This window comes from Gorilla gorilla, chromosome 1 (assembly GCF_029281585.2).
Source record: "Gorilla gorilla gorilla isolate KB3781 chromosome 1, NHGRI_mGorGor1-v2.1_pri, whole genome shotgun sequence".
Classification (NCBI taxonomy): Eukaryota; Metazoa; Chordata; class Mammalia; order Primates; family Hominidae; genus Gorilla; species Gorilla gorilla.
In genome coordinates, this window is record NC_073224.2 from 30,471,770 (window position 1) to 30,485,019 (window position 13,250).

General features: G+C 40.2%; 1 protein-coding gene across 2 annotated transcripts in view; it reads right to left on the reverse strand.

Moving 5' to 3' along the window:
- The window catches only part of ESRRG (estrogen related receptor gamma), a 591,615-nt gene that overhangs the window by 391,198 nt on the left and 187,167 nt on the right, over window positions 1–13,250 (reverse strand). The window lies entirely within an intron of this gene.

A 13,250-nucleotide genomic window follows, 5' to 3' on the forward strand; every position in this document is an offset into this window, starting at 1 on the left:
CACATCTTAATTTCAGCACTTTGTGAGGCTGAGGTGGGAGGATCACTTGAGGCCAGGAGTTCAAGACCAGCTTGGGGAACATGGGAAGATCCTGTCTCTACAAAAAATGCAAAAATTAGCTGTATGTGCTGGTACATGACTGCAGTCCCAGTGACTTGGAAGGCTGGAGTGGGAGGATCATTTGTGCCCGGAAGGTTGAGGCTACAGTCAGCCATGATAGCACCAATGCACTCCAGCCTGGGTGACAGAGTGAGACCCTGTCTCAAAAAAATAAAAATAAAAATAAAAATAAAAATAAATATATGCTTGCAATAAACTGAACTTGATTGCTTGAAAACTTGTTGAGTTGGGGTGTTTTATAAAGCCCATATCATTTTGTCCTTATGAATGAACTTTGATAGATTAATGAGCCTAGTCACTTATTGGAATCCAGCCACAAGCTATGAGCTGTGGATGCAAAAGTGAATACAATACAATTCCAACTTTATTGTTCAGGAGTTTTTGGTCCAGAGGGGAAATCTTAAATATAACTGACCACTATGATATAATAAATTATGTGACCCTATCACTGCTCCTGTTGGGCTGGAAATAACAAAATTAGGGTTTTACAGTGAACATTTATTGAGCAATTCCAATGTATAGAAGAATAAACTCAGCCAAATACATCCCCTTATTGCCCTCACCCTGAAAGTGTTCTCCATTGCCTAGATGGACACATGGATGCATCAACCTCGGACACATGACCTGTGATATAAAAACCCAAACTATGGGAGTCTTGCCTAGACCAAATAAACACACATGTAGTTTCAAAATAAATACAAATTCACACACATACACAAAAACACATAAAACTGTGTGCATGTCTCTCCTATCACACTGTTTCTTTTACATGTTTGTGTCCCTACTATGCAAAATCGTCCATTTAATTTCCCCACCCAACTCCTGAACCTTAGAGTAATAACTTCTAGGGAAGAAGAAATAATAAAGAATGATTACACGATCTTATTTGGGCAAAAAGCTAACATATGGGTATCAAGGCCAAAAATATGGATTTCAAGAAAAAACATATGGACGCCCATATGGAAAAAAAGGTTTCCTGGCCGGAAACTCTGTTGTTGCATTTTTTATGCCTATATGTATGGTACAGTTTTTCCCTTTTCTTGAACAACGCTGTCTGCCGACAGATTATAACATTATAAATTCACATGCAAATTTTATAAAATGCTCCACTGTTATCATCTTTATTAGATTTTTCTACATTCTCTTAATCCTTTTCATCACTTAATAGCTCAACAAGTAATAGAGTTTTAGTAAAACGGTGAAGCTTATTACAATCAATCCTGTGGCTGAATCTCTCCTTGATGCTCAACTAATGAAACTTACTTTTCTCCAGAACCTCAAATAGAAAATCCTTTCCTTTGCACACATACACATGCATGGGGACGTGCATATGCACACACGTGCACATGCACACGCACACATACGTGAGCAGACACATACACACGTACATATTAGGTGGTTCACTTATGATCTGGAAGAATAAGCCTGCTTTTGTCTTGAGAAACTACACAAGCTTGGCAACAGCCACTTGCTCGTGCTCATCAGCTTAGATCCTAGACAGGACCCATACCATAGAGATAGCAAAACATGGGTCAACTAACAGGTATACTGTCAATAAAGTTTCCATCTTAGTCTCTTAGAATTTATTCATGGAGACCTTTTTTAGGGGGCAGAGGAAATAAAGTTATCAAGAAAGAAGAGGAGGTTTTTAAGGAAAACAAATATACTCTTAGTGTGGTGCCCACTTCTTTTTTTTTTTTTTTTTTGAGATAGAGGCTTGCTTTCTTGCCCAGGCTAGAGTGCAGTGGCACCATCTCAGCTCCCCACAATCTCCACCTCCTGGGTTCAAGCAATTCTCCTGCCTCAGCCACCCGAGTAGCTGGGAGCTGGGACAATAGGCATGTGCCAGCATGCCCGACTAATTTTTGTATTTTTAGTAGAGACGGGGTTTCACTGTGTTGGCCAGGCTGGTCTCGAACTCCTGACTTTGTGATCCTCCTGCCTTGGCCTCCCAAAGTGATGGGATTACAGGCGTGAGCCACCGTGCCCGGCTGGTGCTCACTTTTAAGCAAGTAGATTCTTTGTGAGCAGATATTTAAATTTGAAGTTATATAATGAATAAAAGAAAACATTATTTAATGGAAAACTTAGTGTGCCCCTTATGGCATTCAGATAACTAGAACATAATGTTAAACTCTGATCTTAGAATATGATACTCTAGGGGCAAATATATCAGGCATGCCTACCAAGAAGGAGACCATCTCCCTAGAGATCTGTTTATTTTGCAGTTTTAAGGGGAAAGGGCATACTTTCTGATTTTTGGTCCCTGGAGCCCTGGATTTCTAGTAAGAGCATTGACTTCTGAAGGTTCCCTACAGCGTTTATATACTACCTCTCCTGGGGGAAAGCAAACTAGCCTCTATGTAACAAAAAATCATATTATGGGGAGTTTAGCTGTGGTATTTCAAGCTATGAGGAAATATTTCAGTTCCTTCTATCCTCTTTATGGAAGCTAAAGTGGATGTTGGGGGTTTGGAGGACCTCAGTTCATGCAGGCTGAGTCTGTAGGATTTGTTTTGAACCAATTTATACCAACCGTCTAGAAGGCAAAGAAAGTAAGGAGAAATTAAATTCAGCGAAAGGACGAAGCAGTGGCAAGCTGATCTATGGCAATGAACACAGCACTGTCCTCACATACTTCAACAGCACTCAGCTATTACAGCAATTACAGCCAGCACATCTGAATTATTTAATCGTCCTCTCCACCACCCGCCCTGCTTGGCACCTCTAGAACCAGAATAAAAGCCCAACTCCTCCCCTCACTCTTTGCGTTCTTAATATATGATGGCCAACCTTGCCTTGTTTTAAGGCGATTTTCTTCAGATAAAGGTTACCGTGATCAGTCATTAACTATATCCAGTTTCTGCCCACAAGAATAAAGTCCAAATTCCTTAGCTGCACATTTAAGACTACTCACAATCTGGTCCTAAGCTACCCTTCCAAACTTAGGTTCAGTGATTCCTTTTGATATGTACCAAACTCAACAAGCTATTTGCTATTTGTTGAAACAAAACAAATATGGGACCAGCTTCCAAGCTTTTGTTCATGGAGTCCTTGCTGCCTAGAATGCTCCTCCATCCATTCTGTTTCCTTTAATAGCATGTATTGAGCAAACATTCTGCCAGGCAATATCACAGACAATGGAAATCTATTGGTGGCCAAATAGACACAGTTCCTGAATGGAGGGAGCTTACAATTTACTCAACATCTACACCATCTTTTGAGGTTCAGCAAGAATTACTCCATTCTATATCAGATAAGACTGAAATTCCAGTGTCTAATGTAGTGCCAGGGCCCCGTGAGGCACACAGGAATAAATAGGAGCTTTAAGGATATAAATAAAATGAACTTTAAAGATAAATCATGAAATAATTATGTTGCTATTAAAGAAATATTCAGCCCTCCATTCATCCAGTTGTCTATGTCATTTGTCCTAGACACAGTGTCTGGCAAGCAGAAAGCCATCAATACATCTTCATTTAATTGTAAACAGGAAAGGACATATTTCCTTCCTTCAAGGAGCTTAAAATCTTATAGAAATGTATAAGATGTAAACACACAGGCAAGAAATGCATACTAAAGTATGTATTTCTACATACATATTTCTAAGTATGTAGAAGTACATACTAAAAAGCTTATTGGAAAAACAATGTTGGCAAGGAAAATGACATGCTGCAAAGTAAAATAAATGTAAACTTTGTTTAGTGACTGCTCCTAAAAGGTACATTTGAAGGAAGGCTGCTTCATGATTACTAAGGGAATCGAATGCACCAAACTACAGGAATCAAAACTAATTCAAACTTATTTTCTAAATGCAATGTAATGTTTGATTCAATTAAAAGAGATGATATGATTTGGAATTGAGTCAAAACAACACATTATTCAATGATTCTGGAAAGGTTTTTTCCAAAATGCATGTTGGCTTCAGTGTGTGGAAATGTTGACCTCCTGACCTGGAACAGAGGCAAGTGATTTTCATTGTGTTTATACTGTGGATTTTTCTCATCTCTAATCCTGGTTTGCCAAATTGAGTATTCTGCCCCGATTATAACCTATGTTCTGCTTGACTGTGGATCATCCTGCAAAAGCTATAACTATGGGTCAGATCAGGAAACTATGACCTGGTAGTGAATTTCATTTCACAGACTCGGGAGCCAAAATGTACACAGTCTTAAAAAAATAGATGCCTTAAAGCCAATGCTCAATTTCTCTTTTAAAGGTCTTTGGTCATAACTCCCTGAGTCAGGTAATTTGTCCTGCAAATATTCTGAAAGAGTCAGAATCAACGAGACAAATGCAAAATGAACTACACCAGCCAGGTCCTATGGTAGCTGGAGTGAATCATCTATATTTACACAGCCCCTCAATCAAATGCTTGGGTAGAGTAGCTATGTTTATTTCTCCAGGTGGCATCTAATCTCTTTATTAAGTTTGTTGTCTTTACAGAGGAACTAGCAGGCTATAACTTAAAGGCTCTCCTCCTTCCCTCCTAGCTGAAAATCTTATTTTTAGAAAGAAGAAAAGATGAGGGAGCTGGGGACTCGGGAAAGAGGCAGTATGGGGAGGGAGGAGGAAGAGAGCGATTACTTGCCAAACCAGCACATGTTCACCAGAGAACACGGTCAAGTGGTCAGGAGCAGCACTGATGTTAATTAGCAATGAAATGAGGAATGAACCAGCATTAGCCCCTAGACTAATCAATGGGAAAATCACTCCAAGCAGCAGCTTAATGAAGTAGTATACAGCTGTTTATTTTTAGTCTGTTCTATCCTGATTCCTCCCCCATCCCCATTAATTTTTTTAAAAAGATTTAAACTTGCTAAAATATATTTCTTTTCAAGTCTAGTACAGCTCTGATTTATGTATCTCTATTATAATTCCCTATAATTGCTGTTTTTCAATTTGTGTGGACAAACCATGCAAATTGGGCTGGGGGCGGGGGGGGGGGGGGCGGGGATAAACCCTTGCACCATGCCAGAAATATGCTTTTTTCTTTTTCCCATCTTTAGATAGACATCCATATTAGTTTTATTTTCTAAAACATCACTGCATTTCCTTGAAGTGTAAAACAGAGCTAATTTTTTAATAAGTGCACTGTGAATGAAATACTGTTGACAGCAAATAAGACCCTGTCGCAATTCCTTTCATGTGTGAGGAAAATTACTTAGAAAATTTTTGCTTGTTTCTTACTTTTAAAAATATGACTGTCATCCATCTAAGAGCAAACTCATAAAACCTATTAATTAAGACCTATTGATCTCTGGGATTTATTGATAGAAGGCACATCATGACATATATGGGGATCCAAAACTAAAGGGCCAATTAGGGTGAAAAAATCTTTTTCATTTTTTCAGGATGGTGGAATAACAGGGTAGTCAGTTTAAACAGAGTCTCTCTTTGAGAATTTTTTCTTCGGGTCTAATTGGAAGATAAAAGTTTCCTCTGAAGGATACAAATGTTCTTCTACCTTAGCAAGTTCCAATAAACTAAAGGGACTTCTCAAATGTGCAAATATTATTCACAACTCTGGAAACAGGCTTAGAGTCAACTTTTCCTTCTAATGATGGAGATGTTAGTGAAAGCACATTCACTAGCTATAGTCCGACTGACCTGAATGAAAATGTGAGTTACAGGGCAAGGGAGGGCAAGGAAAAGAAATAAAAGGGAACCAAAAAGAGCTCTTATCTTGTGCCTGTTTTTATTTTCTCCTTCCCTTTTTCTTTTTAATAACTTAACAAGTGGCAGCATTCCCCCATCATACAGAATAATTAGTGTTTGCAGTGAGTTCAAATGGAAATCAGAACTTAACCATAAAAGACACAAAGATAGGTTTCCTTGCTTTCACTTTAACTAGAGATTCAAAATCCAAAGTAAAATATCAGGTTTCTCCTTGTACTCATTCATCTACCAAGTCCAAGTGTAAACACTGACTTTATTTATACCAAGGGTAAGAGTATACGAATGATTGATTTCTTACATCACATCAAGACCAATTACATATACACAAATTCTCTCCCAAATAAAGTTTATGCAAACCTTTACTCATATCTGGAAAAAAAAAATAGGCTAAAATTTTAGCAGATCGATGCTAAGGGTCATTGCTATTAATTGGGAGGAAAGAAGAACTACTCATGTTACTGGAAACATCTTCTGATACTTGGCCTGAGCATCGCGATTCAGGGCCATTGCAATTTTTCAATCATATTTTCCATAGAATAAAGTATCTTGAGAAAACAAAAACACAAACATAAAAACAAACCCACTGCTAAATGCAAACCTGGGAAACAACAGCACTCAGGTAATCCCCTTTATAGGCTGATTTGATAGCTCACGGAAATCGAAACAAAACACCAGTACTAGAACACCAACAGCTGGTTGGGAAATTGCCACAGATTGTTAGGGGGAGCTGCAAACTAGAGATAGGCAATGAAAAGGTTAGAAATGATAGTTTAAAAAAGACAAATTACTCCAAAGACCATATTCTTTAAATCGCTGAAGCAAAACATGTTTATTCGATTTGTTTGTATGCCTATTACAGAAATGCTACTTTGGGATTCTAGGAACCCCGTCTGTCAATTTTTCAGTTTCTGCACTTTCATGGTTGCTTAGAGCTGTTTAATGCAAATACACTTCCAATAAGAGATTTCATGCCCCTAAATTACACCCAGTTAAAAGCGAATGAAAATGTAAGGTAAATAACTATAATCAGCCATATTATCTTTCTCTTGGCACCTCTCACTTTACAGGCATATTTAAAGACATCTCTTGGGTCCTATCCTTTTTAACAAGCAGCAGCGTATTTCCTGGAATATTACTTAAGATGCTGTGCAGTGAACATTACACAGGTTAAAATGTTACCTAGAGACCTAGAAAGAATTGCATCTGTTGCAGAGCCATCTTTTTTTGCCACATTTTGGAATGTCTGAGAAGATGAAAGGGCATTTGCTGTGGAGGGGATGAAAAGAGATGAGAAGAGTTTAAGTTTGTCTTTTATGTTTAAGTTCATTGATCAGCCGTTGTGAAGAGCACGGAAGTTTGAAAAGTAACCCTGGGAAGAAATGAATGAGGAGGAAAGAAAATGTGCAAATGAGAAGGACCCAATGGATTCGCCATACAAAGTACCTCTGAGTAAAACCACTAAATTACTCTTGGGGTTGTGGGGAATTGAGATGCCACTGGCCATTTTTGCCTTAGTTAACCTTTTTGGGGTCAGTAGTTTCTCAAACATCAATGTGCCTAAGGATCACCTTGTGAAGTGTTTAAGATTCAGAGTCCTGAGCCACCCTGAGAGATCTGGATTAAACAGATCAAGGAATCTGCATTTTTAACTAGCACTGCCAGTGAGTTTGTGGACTACACTGAGAAAATGACTCTACAATGTTAAAAGCACACATATTTTTTAAAAATGACAAATGCCATTTCAAACAGACTTACAACCCATTTATATAGGGTTTCCCTGCAAAGTACACAGTTTTGACTTATAATCAAGCCTACAGGAATATAATTAGCAAGGTAGCAAAGGAGAGCAGGAGATTAGAAGAAGAATCAATAAATGGCTCAAATATGTGAAATAACCTTGTTCATCCAAAATACAGGGTGGTGGTGTTCTAACTGTCATGGTAGGGTTCAATTGCCTCAGTTCAATTTTAGGAAAACTGGCAATCATTTCTTTTGCAGGGGGCACAATTTCTGAAGAACCCAGTCCTTTAAAAAAAAAGTGAGCTATCACCCCACTATTGAGAGAGCAGCTACTAGCTCAGTATTGGTGTACCCAGATGGGCAGCCTAGCAGCCAAGGAAACAGAGGTGGGTCTATGTACTGTCCCATCCTGTCACCCTTTATCAGTGAGACCTTGGGCAGAGCCTGGCTCATTTCCTGGCGCACAATAGGCTTTCCTCATCTGCACAATGAATATGCATCCACATGTTAAACCACCACTTCGCAAATTATGAGGTTGAAATGAGATAATAAAGTTGTGTCCTTAGCATACAGACTGGACCGTGAGAAGTGCAGGGGGAAAAAATCAGAAAGATCTGATTTTAGATTTTTAGTCAAACTAAGCAAGAGGACTTAACATTTCAGCAACTCAGTTTGCACCATGAATTTCTCCACTCAATTTATGAGAATTACTATTCCCTTGAAGTGACTTAAGGAATCATTAAGATTTGGCAGTGGAAGGTGGGACTCATTTCATATACCATTACCCTTAAGCCGAGACTACTATAAGAAGTTGGTACGTGGCCAGGCACGGTGGCTCATGCCTGTAATCCCAGCACTTTGGGAGGCCAAGGTGGGTGGATCACTTGAGTTCAGGAGCTCGAGACCAGCCTGGCCAACATGGTGAAAACCCATCTCTACTAAAAATACAAAAATTAGCTGGGCGTGGTGATGGGTGCCTGTAATCCCAGCTACTCAGGAGGCTGAGGCAGGAGAATCGCTTGAATCCAGGAGGCAGAGGCAGCAGTGAGCCAAGATCATGGCACTGCACTCCAGCCTAGGCGACAAAGCGAGACTCTGTCTCAAAAAATAAATAAATTAATTAATTAAAGAAGTTGGTACGTTATGTTACACCATTGGCCAAGAGGTAGTCACAGCTTTTATACCCTGAAAGTGCATTTGGATTTAATGATCATTTAGTATTTAGAATTTTTCCATAGAAACCAAGTCATCAATGGAGCCTAGGTTTCTAGGTCACTGCACCACAGCTATAGAACACGTAAGTAAATGAACTATTGTTTTTATGGGAAAACATGTCTGTGGAACACTGGGATACATTTTCTTCTACTGTTGTCCCAGGTGGAAAGGAAATCTTAGGCAGTAGAGAAGGCCACTGAGCCCTAGCCTCTTCTGCTCAATACACTCCCATTAGCTCAAGTGCCTCAGGGGTAGAACAGCACATTCTCTCCTCTGGCAGGATCCTGAGTCACAGGTAGGACTGGAAACATCTCCTAAGGGTCTCAGGAGAAGTAGTAACAGGGTGTGACTGAATGATCATCTGTACATATATTCTTTAAAAAGAAAACATTTGGGCTGTTTTCAGGAAATAAATGGCTAAGAAACTTTATAGATAATGACAAGAAAGTTTCAGGGCTAAGTACTAAAGATACCTGGACTTTGTTTCTGTATCACTACTTGACCACTGTCATTAATGGCATAACCTGGGACACTTGGAATTTAGTCTGAATAAATATTAGTGCGAAACTTTATAGACAATGTTGACGATGTTTATATTCTTTCATATCATTGAGAAGTGATTTAAAAGAAATGCATTTATGTTATATTTCTACTCTTTATCCACTAATTTTAGCCTTGAAAACAAAGGCTTTGAAGCAGTCTCAAAGGCATTGGGTCGTCTGCTTAGGGCCACTGAAGATGAGGAAGAGAAATGCTTCATTTATGTTTTGCAATCCTAGGACGCTTAGGAAATCATTTTGAAATTTCCCCTGGAACAGAATGTCTGCTAACATTCCTCTCTGACTTCAACATGTGAACACTCAAAGGTAATCACCAGCCATGGTGGCAGTTATAGGGTCTCTGCATAAGCCCTCTTGCAGCCTTGTTTCCCATCTGCATACAATGCAGTTACAGATTTCACACGGTACATACAGAAGCTGTCAGAGATACTGGGATGATGCTAACATTGATGTGCTTATGAGGGAAGACAGGGAATGTTTGGAAAATCCAAACAAAAGATGGGTGACAGAAGCAGCAGAAGCCAATCAGCCAACCAAGAAGGTGAGTCTGGCAGATGCTGGCAGATACAGAGGCCCAAAAGGTAGCTGGATTACCTGCCAAGTCTCTGGATGTGGAGCCATAATGCACTGCTTCATCTGAGTTATGTCTTATGCCTAAGGCTTGTACATCAGAATCACTCACTGTATATCACAATGCACTAGACAGGTGTTTTCCTTCATCCCTCGCTTTTGTAAATTCAACAGTTTTGTCGTCTCTATATGCTATCACAAAACTGCTTAAGAAATCCAAATTAGCGATTTTACCCTACAGAATCAGGAGCTTTTATAACCTCATTATAAAAGATTTAAATAATAAGGCATGGATATCCCATAAATAAGTGTTTGTTGCACTTAACTACAGACTTCCATGGTCAGGAGCTACAGAGAAGAGTCAAAGAAGATGAGTTATCTCAAATAATGTGCCAGGGCTCCTGGGCCGACAACTCGCAAATCTGGAATTTTAGAGCTTTGCCAAAGACAAATAAAAAACCCTAAATATTCAGGTTTGATTCAGGATGCTTACTGCTTCCCCAGAAGCATGGAGGAAGATATCGCCCACTCATGTGGGTGTTCAGGCTGCTGACACTGGAAAGCTCCCAGAATCAAGCAGTAATGGGAACACTCCCTGAAGCAATTAGAGAATTGAGCAAAATTACATCTGGTGTGTGGATGCAAGAGTGTGTGTGTATTGTTTGGTCTATTAAGGGGGGCAAGAATTTTGACCTAGTGTATAAATTTAATCCTAAGCTATGCGCCATATTACCTCAAACTTTTATATGAAGAGTCAGCCTCACGTTTTCTCTCTTGGTCCCAAATCATAAGGACCTTGACACTTTAAGGAGTGGACCAAGGGTAGATTATATAATAACATTTTAAACCGCGGCAGCTTGATCCCCTTTAGTTACACTAAGGGCTCACAGGTAATCATAATACATTTACTATATCTGTATCTTTAAATTGCAAAGTGTACACTGGAGAGAACTCCAGGACATGTAACCTTATCCAGTTCTCGTGAATCTCAGATAATGACTATGAAGAGTAATAGCAGAAGTTAGAAGTGCACTAAGGGTGTCACATTGCCAAGTGAAATAAGCTTCTAGAATATTCATGCAGGGAGCCCAAATTTCTCACTTGCTAGCTCCCAGCTGTCAAACCAGAGGAAACTAAGGCTAGACTATGAGAAGCAATCCCAGATTCACTGCTGCTGGGGGTTGCTTCTTAACACTGTGATGATGTACCTATGTTAACAAAACATGATTGGAATTGAAAAACTACATGGACATGGGCTGGGAGAGCCAAAAACTGCATCTGCCTTGTTGTGTGCATGGGGGGCGGGGGTTACAGGATGGGTACAGAATCAGAGTCAGAAGCTACAAAACTCCTTAGGAATTTATGTGGTCCCCCAAGTAAAGAATTAGAGAGAATTAATTCCCCCTTCTCAACTTCCTGACATATAGGACACTAGATCTCATTTTTAAGAGATACTTCTCAGTATGTAACTCAAGTTATGCCTTGTCTTTCTGCTTTTACTTTTTCTTTTTTTGAGACAGAGTCTTTCTCTGCCTCCCAGGCTGGAGTGCAGTGGCGTGATCACAGCTCATTGCAGCCTCGACCTCCCAGACTCAAGCAATCCTCCCACCTCAGCCTACCAAGTAGCTGGGACTACCAATGTGTGCCACCACATCTGGCTAATTTTTTAAAGTTTTTTTGTAGGAACAAGGTCTCCCGATATTGCCCAGGCTGGTCTCAAACTCCTGGGCTCAAGTAATGTTCCCACCTTGGCCTCCCAAAGTATTGGGGTTACAGGTGTAAGCCACCACACCAGCCTTCTCTCATCTTTCTAATGTTTACCTGCATTCTCTTTGGCACTACAGCTGTATTCTTAAAAAGTAATTAGTGGCAAAGTGCCTACCGATACTTCTTTTACTTTTTTCAGGGACAGGGTCTCACTCTGCTGCCCAGGCTGGAGTGCAGTGGCATGATCATAGCTCATTGTAGTCTCCTGGCTCAAGTGATTCTCCTGCCTCAGCCCCCCAAGCATCTGGGACTACAGGTATGCACCACCATGCCCAGCTAATTTATTTTTTATTTTTATTTTTTTATAGAGACGGAGTCTCACTATGTTGCCCAAGCTGGTCTTAAGCTCCTGGCCTCAGGTGATCTTCCTGCCATTGCCTCCCAAGTTGCAGGAATAACAGGCAAGTCCATACTTCCTTTTTATATCTGAAGTTCATCTACATGATCTTCTCAAGACATCTCTCCCAACTGCTATTTCCTAAGCTTCTAATTTCTGAATCATCTCTTTATTCTCTATAACAATCCTGTATGGCAGTCCAGGTGGTTCTGACATTAAAAATGAGAATCGGCTGGGCGCGGTGGCTCACGCCTGTAATCCCAGTACTTTGGGACGCTGAGGCGGGCAGATCACCTGAGGTCAGGAGTTTCAGACCAGCCTTTCCAACATGGCAAAACCCCGTCTCTACTAAAAATACAAAAATTATCTGGGTGTGGTGGTGGGTGCCTGTAATCCTAGCTACTTGGGAGGCTGAGGCAGGAGAATCCCTTGAACCCGGGAGGCGGAGGTTGCAGTGAGCCAGATCGCGCCACTGCACTCCAGCCTAGGCAACAGAGTCTCGAAAAAAAAGAAAAAAAAAAAAAAAGGAAAAGGAAAATAATGAGAATTAATTATTTCTACCTCCATGACAAAAGAGAGGAGAGAAACCACGAAGTCTCTTCTGTTCATGCTCCCACATATTGCCCACATACTCCTCAATGCTGGACCCATTCTTAGCATCTTTGAGAGTTCTGTAGTGAGCTGGTAAATAGTCCCATCTCTTCTGAGACTTCCACCAGCTAAGGAAGCATAAGAGCTTTTGAAATGGCTATGCAGCTCCATGTTGAACACAACACTAATGGCTGAAACGACACTCAGTTCCTAGGCTGCACTACCTCATGGAACATGCTGATCTACTACATGACCACATGCATAGCGTTGGATCTGCCAGCCTTTTTAGTGGCAGTTCTTTACTGTTGACACATTTGGCCTGTGGTTCACAGTGACTGCTAGCCAACTGAACTCCATCCTGTTTGCACGTTCCTACTTGTTGAAACAGTACAAGGCTGTCATTGTTTCATCAAGCATTTATGAATGGCCTTTGTGTGAAAAGCACAGTCCTGGGGTTACTTTCATAGCCCAATTTTAAGGGAACACCTGTGCATAATTGTATACGTGTGTTTGTTTGCATGTTTGTGTGTATGTGTATACATGTTTCTCTGAGCTTTGCAAAACATACCTGGAATCGTGTACACTGTTATTCTCTTAGTCTTTTGTGTGTCCCAGGCCTATACCATCTAGCATAGACTGCCAGTACTACATAATGCTGCACTGCAGGGAAT